At 40.2% G+C, this 12596-nt stretch overlaps 1 protein-coding gene across 2 annotated transcripts in view; it reads right to left on the reverse strand.

Moving 5' to 3' along the window:
* Positions 1–12596, reverse strand: part of TSC22D2 (TSC22 domain family member 2) — a 54310-nt gene that overhangs the window by 13801 nt on the left and 27913 nt on the right. The window lies entirely within an intron of this gene.

Here is a 12596-nt window from a genome sequence, read left to right on the forward strand (position 1 = left end):
GTGTAAATGTATAGAAATGAACAAAACTAGAGAAAGGACACAATAGAAAAGAATATCAAGGGAAATACAAATAAAAACTCTAAGATTTGATTCATTTCAGGGACCAACAAACACTGAATAAATTTTCACCCAGCAATAGGTGTAAAAACTTTTTAATGCAAGCAAATCCATCTATCATTTCTAAAAGTAACTCAGAATTCTTCAGCAATGACATAATGGGCCAAAGCGGGTAGGGAATCAGAAACTATTTTACTAATTGAATTCTTTCCCCCATTCCAAATGCCAGCTCAACTTTTAAATTGGATATCCTAAACTCATTGAGATCCTCCATGGTTTACTTGCACTCTCTTTACTCATACTCTTACTACCTGAATACTTCAGTGGATATTCTATCATTCTTTTATAGCTTTAGCTAAAATATTTTCTGTAAAAGCTTCTCTAACTCCTTCAGAAGTAGTATAGTGAATCATGTCCCATACTACTCTTATGGCACTAATCATATAAGGCTGTGTTTTATTTATTTTTTATATATTTTTTAATTGATTTCAGAGAGGAAGGGAGAAGAGAGACAGAAACATCAATGATGAGAGAGAATCACTGATTGGCCGCCTCCTGCACGCCCCCTACTGGGGATCGAGCCCGCAACCTGGGCATGTGCCCTTGATCGGAATCGAACCCGGGACCCTTCAGTCCGCAGGCTGACACTATCCACTGAGCCAAACCAGCTAGGGCAAGGCTGTGTTTTAATAGTTGCTTCTATTTATTACTAGACAAAGGCCTATGTGGCATACAAAATCCTATATAATAAAAGGCTAATATGCAAATCAACCAAACGGCAGAAGGTGCAGGCCGGGCTGAGGGACCCCCCCCCTCAAGTGCACGAATTTCGTGCACCAGCCTCTAGTTTACTATAAGGCTGGCAGCCATCTACTAAAGGATTCATATGCTATAGAAGCCTGGACTTGCTAATTGTATACCTGGAATTTGAATCCTAAATATATTAGAACTGTAGTTTCTCTAGCTATAACAATGACGTAGCTGTACTTATTGGATTACCCTCAAAGCTATTTTCTAAACTTAACAGCAAAATTATTTTCCAAGCAGTTCTTGGAGATGGGTAGTGCTATTTTTTTTTTTTTTTGTAATGTATTTTTATTGATTTAAGAGAAGGGAGAGGGAGAGAGAGATAGAAACATCAATGATGAGAGGGAATCATTGATTGGCTGCCTCTTGCATGCACCCTCTAGGGGATGGAGCTTGCAACCGGACATGTTCCCTTGGCTGGAATGGAACCCAGGGCCCTTTAGTCCACAGGCCGATGCTCTATCCACTGAGACAAACTGGCTAGGGTGGTAATGCTATCATTTTAACTAAAAACAAATAATTAAGGAAAAATTATTTAATCTCATTCCTCATTTTCAGTCTGAAACCAAACTTGCCACATATTTTTGCTGCCTAATATGTAATTCATACATCTAGGTAATCTAAATTCCTTTGGAGGCAATGGGTCATAAATACCAAACTGAACTGACTTTGCCTCCTATTTCCTATAGAGCCAAGTCTCAGTAACACTTATTTTTCTAGTGAAAAATGATAAATCCCAGTCTGTCTCCTCTGCACAATGCCCAACACTTGAAAAATATTGGTTGGAATAATATGAAGTTGGACAGTGTCCACCAGTGGGAAGATCACCCGATGTGGAATTCAGGTTACTCTCATTGGGCTTTTTCCCCTCAACATTAGTTCAAAAAATTTTTATAGAACTTAGTGTAACCAACCACTCAAATGTGATCTCTTTTTGTCTTGGGAGGAGGAGAGGAGGAGAGGAGGAGAGGGGAAGAGGGGGAGAGGGAAAGATAGTACATTCAAGATAGATATTGAAAAGAAGTTACCTAAGTAAGTAAGGGAAAAGGGGTATGACTGCAAAATGCTTGGTCATGGGAATTAAGCAAGGTAAAATGATAGTTTTTACAATTAAGCACAGAGAATCTGTGAGAGATCAGAGAGATGATAATGAAAAAACACACAAAAAAACAACAACAAAAGCCAAGGATGACTGGAGTGTTTAGCTTGGAGCAACTAGGAGTTGGGGAGATGGCTAATGTGTCACAGGAAGAAAGCTAGATTTTGTTGGGGGTAAAGAGTGAGTAGCAGAGGAATCTGGGAATAAAGATGAGAAAATGAGAAATACAAGTTTCACTTGGGATTGAATTTTGAGACATCTGAGTTATAGATCCTGGAAATATAGAAAGAAGGTTGCTGGAAATAGGCATCTAGAACTCAGGAGTAATTTCTGACCTAGAAGTCCAGAGTTGAGAGTTGCCCAAATGTGGTGGGTAGCTCAAACTGTGAGAGGCGAGCTTGCTTTAAACAGTGAAAAATCAAATGGGTTCAAAACACCAACATATAAATAGTTATGGAAGAGTTCCGGAAACTAACCTTCTTGGGAAAACTCTTTTTATTTTTTTATTTCACTGACTGGCTTCATATTTCCCCCTTTTTTCTCAAGCATTCTACTACTTTTTTCAATTAAACAGCTATTCTTGAACAAATCCTCTCAATCCCATTTCCACAATGAGGCTTAACCAAATGTGTGGAAATAAGACTATCCCCTGTAATACCAAATGCCAAATATCAGGGAAGAGCACATAGGTAATTTTGCTCACATCATAACTCATCTTTTTTTTTTTTCATTTATGCCCATTTTTTTGAAGGTGCAGAGGTGTTATTTAAAATAGTGTTATAGCCGAAACCGGTTTGGCTTAGTGGATAGAGCGTCGGCCTGCGGACTGAGGGGTCCCAGGTCCGATTCCGGTCAAGGGCATGTACCTTGGTTGCGGGCACATCCCCGGTGGGGGATGTGCAGGAGGCAGCCGATCGATGTTTCTCTCTCATCGATGTTTCTGACTCTCTGTCTCTCTCCCTTCCTCTCTGTAAAAAATCAATAAAATACATTAAAAAAATAAATAAATAAAATAAAATAGTGTTATAGAAAAAGCATAATTCTACCGGCAACATATTTGACAAAGTAAAATTACATTAGGCTAGCCATTAGGATGATCTGATCCAAACCCAGCTTTTGTTCCCAAGTTGTTAACTAATCTTTCTTTGCTTCCTTATATTCCTTCCTAATTTGTCCCCAAAGTCCAGGGATAGTAATGAATAAAAATAGAGGTTATTGAGGAACTGTTTCGAAACAGATAAAACCAGAAGAATAAGAGTACCATGAGGTTTTTAAAGAGACAGTTGTTTCATACAGATTTAGATCAAAGGGACAGCACCAAGCATGGTCATCACCCCTTAATAAAAAGAGAATTTTATATGAGGGGAAAAAAAATCTGTTCTACTTTTACTTTTAATCAATCAATGAATGTTTTGCATTTGGGATGTTTAAAGATTTAGATTGGCTTGGGTTTGAGCAAAAATATACATTGCTCATCTTCAATGAGACAGTACTGGGAATATATGCCCCAAAGAATTAGTTTTCTAGGTTATCAATTTACTACCACTAGGCTTAACTCTCTACTTCATTTTGGGGGTAAGAGAGCTTACCTCTTTAGCATCTGTCTAAGCAAAAGGCGGGATTATCAGGAATAATAACGTGGCTTAAGAAGACAGGCGTTAGCATTATACTTACTAGTGGGGTGATCCTACCAAGTTAATATACTTATGCCAGTTTCCTCATCTGTAAAATGGGGTCATAGTTATAACGACCTTAAGGAACTGATGTGAGGATTATATGAGACTTTTTACAATAGTAAACACTTACAAATTAGTTTCTTCTACTATTTGAATCAATCAGACTTCGACACTATATAAGGTCTACTACCCCAGTATATCTTGTTACAAATGAAGCATTGAGGTATAAATACACATTTAGTATAATTAGTATTAAAAACCAGCCTTTGGCTCTAGCCAGTTTGGCTTAGTGGATATAGCGTCGGCCTGCAGACTGAAGGGTCCTGGGTGCAATTCTGATCAAGGACATGTACCTGGGTTGCAGGCTCCTCCTTGGCCTAGGCCCTGGTTGGGGTCATACAGGAGGCAACCAATCGATGTGTTTCTCTCACATTGATATTTCTCTCTGATTTTCCCTCTCTCTAAAAATCAATGGAAAAATATTCTCGGGTGAGGATTAAAAACAAACAAACAAACAAAAAAACCCACATAAAAACAAAACAAAACAAAAAACCCCCACAGCCTTTGTATGTATGTATCATGACAAAAAATGAAATAATCCTAGTTATGCCTTAAGTTTATTTGATTTCTTTGCACTTAGTTACATGTTAAAGATTTAATGCAGTCACAAAATATACTCTAATAAAATTACTTAACTTGAGAGTTAAACTTACAGCATTACTGATTAGCACAGCATTCCTGTGAACTGCATTTTAATAAAGTTCTTATTGATTCTCTCCAAGATCTCAATGTTTCATCGTAAAGGACAAAAATAATCCTAACTTCCTATAGGAAATTTTTCAAAGGCCACTGAGATATAACAATTAATCCTATCTAATAAAAGGGTAATATGCAAATTGACCATCACTCCAAAACACAAGACGGCTGCCTCCATGTGGATACAAGATGGCTGCCACAAGATGGCCAGCAGGGGAGGGCAGTGGTGGGCAATCATGCCTGCAGGGGAGGGCAGTTGGGGGCGACCAGGCCTGGAGGGGAGGGGAGTTAGGGGTGACCAGGCTGGCAGGGGAGGGCAGTTAGGGGCAACTGGGCCAGCAGGGGAGCAGTTAGGCGTCGATCAGGTTGGCAGGGGAGTGAGCAGGCTGGCAGGCAGAAGCAGTTAGGGGCAATCAAGCAGGCAGGCAGGCGAGCGGTTGGGAGGCAGCGGTCCTGGATTGTGAGAGGGATGTCTGACTGCCCCTTTAGGCCCGATCCGGTGGGATCGGGCCTAAAGGGGCAGTCAGGCATCCCTCAAGTGGTCCCAGACTGGAGATGGTGCAGGCTGGTCTGAGGGACACCCCCTCTCCCCTGTGCACAAAATTTTGTGCTCCGGGCCTCTAGTTTGATTATAAATAAATTCTGAAACAGTATTTAATTTAAAATATCCCATGCCTTCCTTTAGTGTTATATGAAATTTCAACAATGAATATTACTAAACATGAATCAAAACACTGGGATAACATGTTGCTTTGCTTCTGAACCAAGTATTACTCTAGTTGAGGATCACTGCTTTGAAATTAAATTCAAAAAGGGATTCTGGTACAGGACTATAAAGAAAAGTAGAAAGTAGCATTACTATACAATCTAAAGGGTTTTAATGTTTTTCATTCAAGCGGAACTATACTCAAATAGGTACATTTACAGTGACAAAAAGTTTTTAACAGCTAACAACTTTTTCTCATTTCAATATCCTATATAATAAAGAGGTAATATGCAAATTGACCATCATACCCTCACACAAGATAGCCACCCCGATGTGGTCACAAAATGACCACCACAAGATGGCCGGCAGGGGAGGGCAGATGTGGGCAATCAGGCCAGCAGGGGAGGGCAGTTAAGGGTGACCAGCATGGCAGGGGAGGGCAGTTGGGGGCGACGGAGCCTGCAGGGGAGGGCAGTTGAGGGGGGTGGAGCAGGCCTTCAGGGGAGGGCAGCTGGGGACAACGGGGCCGGCAGGGGAGGGCAGTTGGGTGTGATCGGGCCAGCAGGGGAGCAGTTAGGCATCGGTCAGGCTGGCAGGGGATTGGTTAGGGGGTGATCAGGCAGGCATGCAGGTGAGCAGTTGGGAGCCAGCAGTCCTGGATTGTGAGAGGGATGTCTGACTGCCGGTTTAGGCCAGATCCCATAGGATCTGGCCTAAACCGGCAGTCAGACAATCCCCGAGGGGTCCCAGATTGGAGAAGGTGCAGGCTGGGCTGAGGGACACGCCCCCCCCAGTGCACAAATTTCATGCACCGGGCCTCTAATAGATTCATATTCTTGAATCCTAAGGAATAATCCTATCTAATAAAAGAGTAATATGCCAATTAACCGTACCTCCACTACACCCACAAGCCAATCAGGAGCAAGTATGCAAATTAACCCAACCAAGATGGCTGCAGCCATGGAGTGAGCAGAAGGCTTGGGTTTCCCCAGCAATGGAGGAAATCACTTTCTGCACACCCTGGCAGGCCCTGGACTCCACTCAAGGCTACAAAGTTTCAATTATAGAAGACAGATAAATCCCAACAAAAATGCCTGCAGCCATGGAGCGAGCAGGAGGCTTGGCTCCGCACAAGGCTACAAAGTTTCAATTATACAAGATAAATAATCCCAGATACCAGGGCCTCTGCTTGGGTCGCCGGGGGCCGTGGCCAGCCTACAAACCACCACAGGCCCCTCGCCCAGGCCGCCCCATGACCCAAGGGAACCCCCACCCTGATCCGGGACACCCTTCAGGGCAAACCAGCCAGCCCCCACCTGTGCACCAGGTCTCTATCCTATCTAATAAAAGAGTAATATGCAAATTGACCATCACTCCAACACACAAGATGGCTGCCCCCATGTGGCCACAAGATGGCCAGCAGGGGAGGGCAATTGGGAGGGACCAGGCCTGCAAGGGAGGGCAGTTGGGGGCGATCAAGCCTGCAGGGGAGGATAGTTAGGGGTGACCAGGCTGGCAGGGGAGGGCAGTTAGAGGTGATCAAGCCTGCAGGGGAGGGCAGTTGGGGTGACCAGGCCGGCAGAGGAGGGAAGTTGGGGGCAACCGGGTCTGCAGGGAAGGGCAGTTGGGGGGGGGGAACCAGGCCTGCAGGGGAGGGCAGTTAGGTGTGACCAGGCCTGCAGGGAAGGGCAGTTAGGGGCAAACAGGCTGGCAGGGGAGCAGTTAGGGGGTGATCAGGCTGGCAGGCAGAAACGGTTAGGGGCAATCAGGAAGGCAGGCGAGCATTTGGGAGCCAGCAGTCCTGGATTGTGAGAGGGATCCCAGATTGAAGAGGGTGCAGGCTGGGCTGACACCCACTTCCCTGTGCACGAATTTCGTGCACCGGGCCTCTAGTTCTATAATATGCAGGCTCAACCTCTGGGATTCTTCCACAGGTAATTTTGTTTTTGTTGCCTTTATTGAATACTAGAGGCCCAGTGCACAAAATTCGTGTGTGTGTGTGTGTGGGGGGGGGAGTGGGGGAATCCCCTCAGCCCAGCCTGCACCCTCTCCAATCCGGGACCCCTCGGGGGATGTCTGACTGACGGTTTAGACCCAATCCTGGGGATCGGGCCTAAACCGCCAGTCGGACATCCCTCTCACAATCCTGGACCGCTGGCTCCTAACCGCTCTCCTGCCTGCCTGCCTGGTCGCCCCTAACTGCCCCCCTCTGCCAGCCTAGATCCCCTTCACTGTGCCCCCTGCTGGCCTGATCCCCGCCAACTGCCTCCCCCTGCCAGCCTGGTAGCCCTCAACTGCTCCCCGCCCCACCAGCCAGGTCGCCCCCAACTTCCCCCCCTGCCGGCTTGGTAGCCCCACACAGCCTGCTGTTCGATCATTTGGTTGTCCCTCACTGCCCAGCTGACCTGGTTGCCCCACGCAACCTGCTGTTCAGTCGTCCCTCACTGCCCTCCCTCCCACCCCACACCCCCACCAGCCTGGTTACTCCACGCAGCCTGCTATTCAGTTGTTTGGTTGTACCTCACTGCCCCTCCTGCCAGTCTGGTCATCTGTCTGGTTGTTTTGGTCGTGACGGCCCCTGGGTTTTTATATATTAGGATTCTTCTCCTTGAATTAAACCTTAAAGGTAGGAACTTTGTCTATCTCAAGGGTTTATTAATTACAACACTCTGTATATAACATAATAAACATTTAATTGAAGACAAAGATGGGATAAAACATATAGTACTTAATATATTAGCTAATTATATTTCTAAGTTCATTATGAACTTATGTTAAGCTTATTATGCTAGTAAAAAGAACTAAGAAATGTACACCTATGTAATACCTTAATCAATAAAGAAAAAAAAAAAAAGAAATAACCAGCTCTTTCAACTATTAGAAACTAATTAGAGGGGTATCACTGGAATACAGTAAAAAACAGGTAGATCTCCTGAGTTTTTTTCTTCCTGACAAAGATAGCTTAAATACAAAGGTAATAAACCTTTTTGTGATGTTCTCTGCATCTGGTTGTTACTAACTGAGGAGGAAGGCCGTGTAGCAGTTTCTATATATTACAGGTAACTGAAGTAAGGAGAAAAACTGTTTAGGTATGAGGAATAGAAAAGCTAAAGCTCTATGGATTTTGAGGTTACTTTTGACAAAATTATGCCAGTGAAATTTAGCAGTCCCACGTACTTATAGCGATGATGACAAAGTCAAGGAAGACTTTGTGGAAAATAAAGTGGTCTTTCCAACCTCTTAATGATCTTTTAGATAAAAACCTTGACAAAGATCTTTTTACATTAGAATCATGGATTCAGGGAGAAATCATACTGTAAACTTAGTGAAAGGCTTAAATGTATAATCATACCTCATGTGGGTTCTCTCAAATGCCCAATATCATATTCTACAGACAATTAGAACTGAATCTAAAGGGGAGAAATAAAAGAAATCAACAGCTATCCCTGAAGGTGGAAAAAGGAGGCCAAAAGCTTGCTGGTTTGATCAGGTCAGATATAGAAGACAATTCAAACTGCCGTGCCTTTAAACATGCCTCATGAACAAACAGAAGGTCTAGATCCCAGACTCTGAAGAAATTCAGATGCACTTCACTCTTTTTACATGAGTGGATCAAAGCACACCTAAAGGAGTCCCAAAAAATCCTTGCATCATCAGCATAACCAGTAATTACGCAGTGGGAAAACATTTTTGTGATCGCTAATGTTAATGTCTCCTTATCCATTTTTGAAAAAACAAAATACCTTTTGAGCTACCTTTGTATTAATACCAATAACTTATAGCCATGAACAGGGACCCATATTCTTAAATATGGCAGCTATGAAACCAAAGAACTAATTAGAGAATGTTCTCAGCTCAGCGTTTCCACAGATTTTGTAGTGCAGCTTATATTTTCACACAAACCTAATTCCTTTCCTAAATGCTTTTAGTAATGGCAATCATCTGGTTTTTCTGCTTCACATTTTAGATTCCCTGTTGTACAGGAATGGTTTACAAAAGGTTTGAACATAAAATGGAAAAAGAAAGACCAGGATGCCAAGATAAACATCACTTGAAGTGTTCAAAAGACACCTTTGAAGATGTAGGTAGACATGGTTCATGTGTAAGAAAAGTGGCTGCAATAAATACTACTAAATTCCCTCCCAAGTCAGATTTATAATCTAGACCCAGAAGGTAAACTCAGAGATGGTCCGAACTTTATCACTTTTTCAATATGACTTCACCAAGTTACTTAGCTTCCCCAAAGGATAATAATAGGACCAGATACAGAGATTCAGTGAAATAATGCATTAGTTTTATGTTTGGAACATGGTAAGCACTCAATACATTAACTATATAATTTATATTATTAGTAAAGCTTATGGTAAAACTCTAAATATAATGAAATACACAAAGAATATTGACTTAGAAGTCAGGTGATCTGGCTCATTGCTCTGACTATATGTAATAATTTCTAACATTCTTTCCAGATACCACATTACAAAGGATTTTAATGTACTTAAATGCTGATTACAGGGTTACAATACCAAATAAACAAAATCAAAATCCCAGAGTTCGAGTTTACAGTTTAGTGCAGGAGACAGACAAAACAGAGATGTGAGAAATGCTAAGACAGAAAAAGATTTTACAGGGTATTTTGGGGGCACATATCAAGATTTAGGGTCAGGAAGGAATGTTTAGTAGAGGAAGTGCCACAGTTGGGCAGAGATGAAAAGAACACACACAAAAATATCCCAAGTAAAAACAATAGGTACAGTTGACCATGTTAGAAAATTCAAATGAAGACCAGTTTTGAATTTCCTCATAAGAAAGGACTGTGCCCTGAATGGGAATGAGAGAAGTGAAAAGGGTAAAGAAATACTCAGAAGACAAGCATGGCAGTACTATTTGATTAACTAGCTATGAGATATCAGGGAAGTTTGAATGTAAGGAGAGATACCTAGGAAGAATGTGAAAAGAAGGTCTAGACAGCATCCTGAGGACACCAAAAATACAGAGGACAAATAGAAAGGAAAAGTCTGCTAAGAGTACTGAGGAGAAATAACCAGAGGTAGGAAAAAAACAAAAAACAAAACAAAACACAAAACACAAAAAACTGGAAGGGATGATTTCAAAGATGTCAGAATATCAGTCCAAAATTCAAAACCTATGACATTTCAGTATTAGCTGTGTACAAATAGACAGATATTTGGAACACTAAAAACTACTTAAGAGCTACTTAATCATGACTGCAACTATTAGTGTCGATGCAAATATACTCAAGGTCAGGAAAGGAATATGTGAACATTGTAACAGTAATATACGTGTTAAAAACTTGGACTAGGTTTGATTTTTTAAAAAAATTTCTTTATTAAGGTATTACATACTAAGTGAAATAAGTCAGTCAGAGAAAGGATTAGGTTTTATTTTACTTCTCAAACCTTCCATAATTTCAATTTTGAAAAGGCAACTATTTTACTACTAAAGAGCTAATGTACAAATGTATTATCTAAAAGAAGACTTTTAAGATAGAATTCTCATTTTCTGATGACATATCAAGTTGTCTATATATTTTGAACAATGGCACTGAAGAAATTAAGCTTATACTTGATCTTGAGACTGTTTAATTTAACTGAAAAAATAAACAAATTCTTATGGTTTCACTTTTTTTTAAAGCAGTATTATTGTGTATTTAAATTTAAGCCATATTTAGACAAAGGAACTTTATTATAAACACTTAAAAACAGGAAAATGGTTATAAGGTTTGGAGCTCATTTGAGAATAAAATTAAACTAACCTAAAGAATTCATATAAAGCAGGTGCTCAATAAAAAATTCCACATATTCAAAAAATAGATTTTGCTGCATAATTATTTTAAAAGTAGACATAAAAGAAGATTTTAATGGAATTATTCACAACTAAGGACAAATAGGAAACTAATTCAGCACTTTAGTAAAGGGTTTTATCTGGGATTCATTCCTCTACCAAGAAACATTTGTAGCTTAAAGTAGGTTTTTAAACCCCTCCCCAGTGTTTGCTATTAATAAACCTTAAATATTAAAGGGTGACTTCCTTAGTGGTTAGTACTACACTACCATTCTAGTCAGTACTAAAACTTTTATAATAATACATAATAAATGTGCTTATTATTATAAGCATTAAATAGGTTATTTTCTAATACAATAAATACTTAATTTTAGATAGTAAGCAACTTACCAGATTTATTTTTTGGCAAGTGCTTTAAAATATGGTTTTATAATAGAGAATGGGCCATCACTATTGAAGTTCAAAGGAAATCAAATTCATGTATTTACATCAACATACACTAAAATTCTCAGGTTATCCTTCAAATTTTCCAGGGTTACTCTGCATACTGCCATACCAACTGAGAGCCCAAGATCCAGTTAGAAAGCTAGATTTGCGTCAGAGCTAACAGCTATGTGACCCGAGCAAGTTACTTAATCTCTCTAAAACTTTCAATTTCCTTTTCCGTAAACTGAGGATATTGATAGTATCTATATAACATGGCTGTTGTGAAAATTAAATAACATGCCAAAAATACTCAGCTATGTCTGACTGTAGTAATCACTCAGTACCAAAAACAACTACTCTGTGGAGAAATCCCATCAACACTTGGGCACAGAGACTGACAGTATACTAAAAGCAGGTAGGATCTATTTGTTCCATCAGTCTAATGGTCATTTATAATAAACCAGTCTTGGATAAATATCAGTAATAGTTACAATCAGTGTATTCATTAAAAATTTCTTTTATAAGTTACACATTGAGGTGTCTAACAAGGCTTTGGCCCTTAGACACAAACATTCAATAGCAATGTTACTCAACTGTTTATGAAAATCTGACAAATACTCTGAACCTTTCACTGAAAACTGAACATACATAACATTCAATCCAAAATTCCATAGGGGTCGTGATCCTTTGAAGCTCACTCACTGACTACTAAATATGGACATGCTACACTGAAAGTTAGAAATTATTTTCCTAATTACCAAAGTTACACAATTTATGGTAGAAAGTAAAAAAAAGGGTATTATAAAATAAGGGACAACTGTTGTTACTTTATTGTATTTCCTTCTAGACTACCATTGACTACAATGACTGGTTTAAGAAATCTAAGTTTATAGAATATGATCCGTATAAAGTCATGGAATACCATATCAGAAACAATGTAGAACATTATTTAAAAAATAAGGATGGGTGTGAGTGATTAAGTGAAAGAGAGATAGATAGATAGAGAGAGAGAGAGAGAGAGAGAGTGTGTGTGTTGTGTGTGTGTGTGTGTGTGTGTGTGTAATAGAGAGAATAACCTATCTCTGGTTAAGAATAAAGTCAGAAGTAGATACGGTAGCCTGTTTACATGATAATGTCAAATAATCTTTAAGAGACTTGCAGGATCTGTGCAGCTCACTGTAATGAAAATATTAATTCTTCAACTATATGACCATGACATATAACTTAAACCAAATTCTTTTTCTTCATTTGCAAAATACGATTA

Source organism: Eptesicus fuscus, chromosome 3 (assembly GCF_027574615.1).
Source record: "Eptesicus fuscus isolate TK198812 chromosome 3, DD_ASM_mEF_20220401, whole genome shotgun sequence".
NCBI lineage: Eukaryota > Metazoa > Chordata > Mammalia > Chiroptera > Vespertilionidae > Eptesicus > Eptesicus fuscus.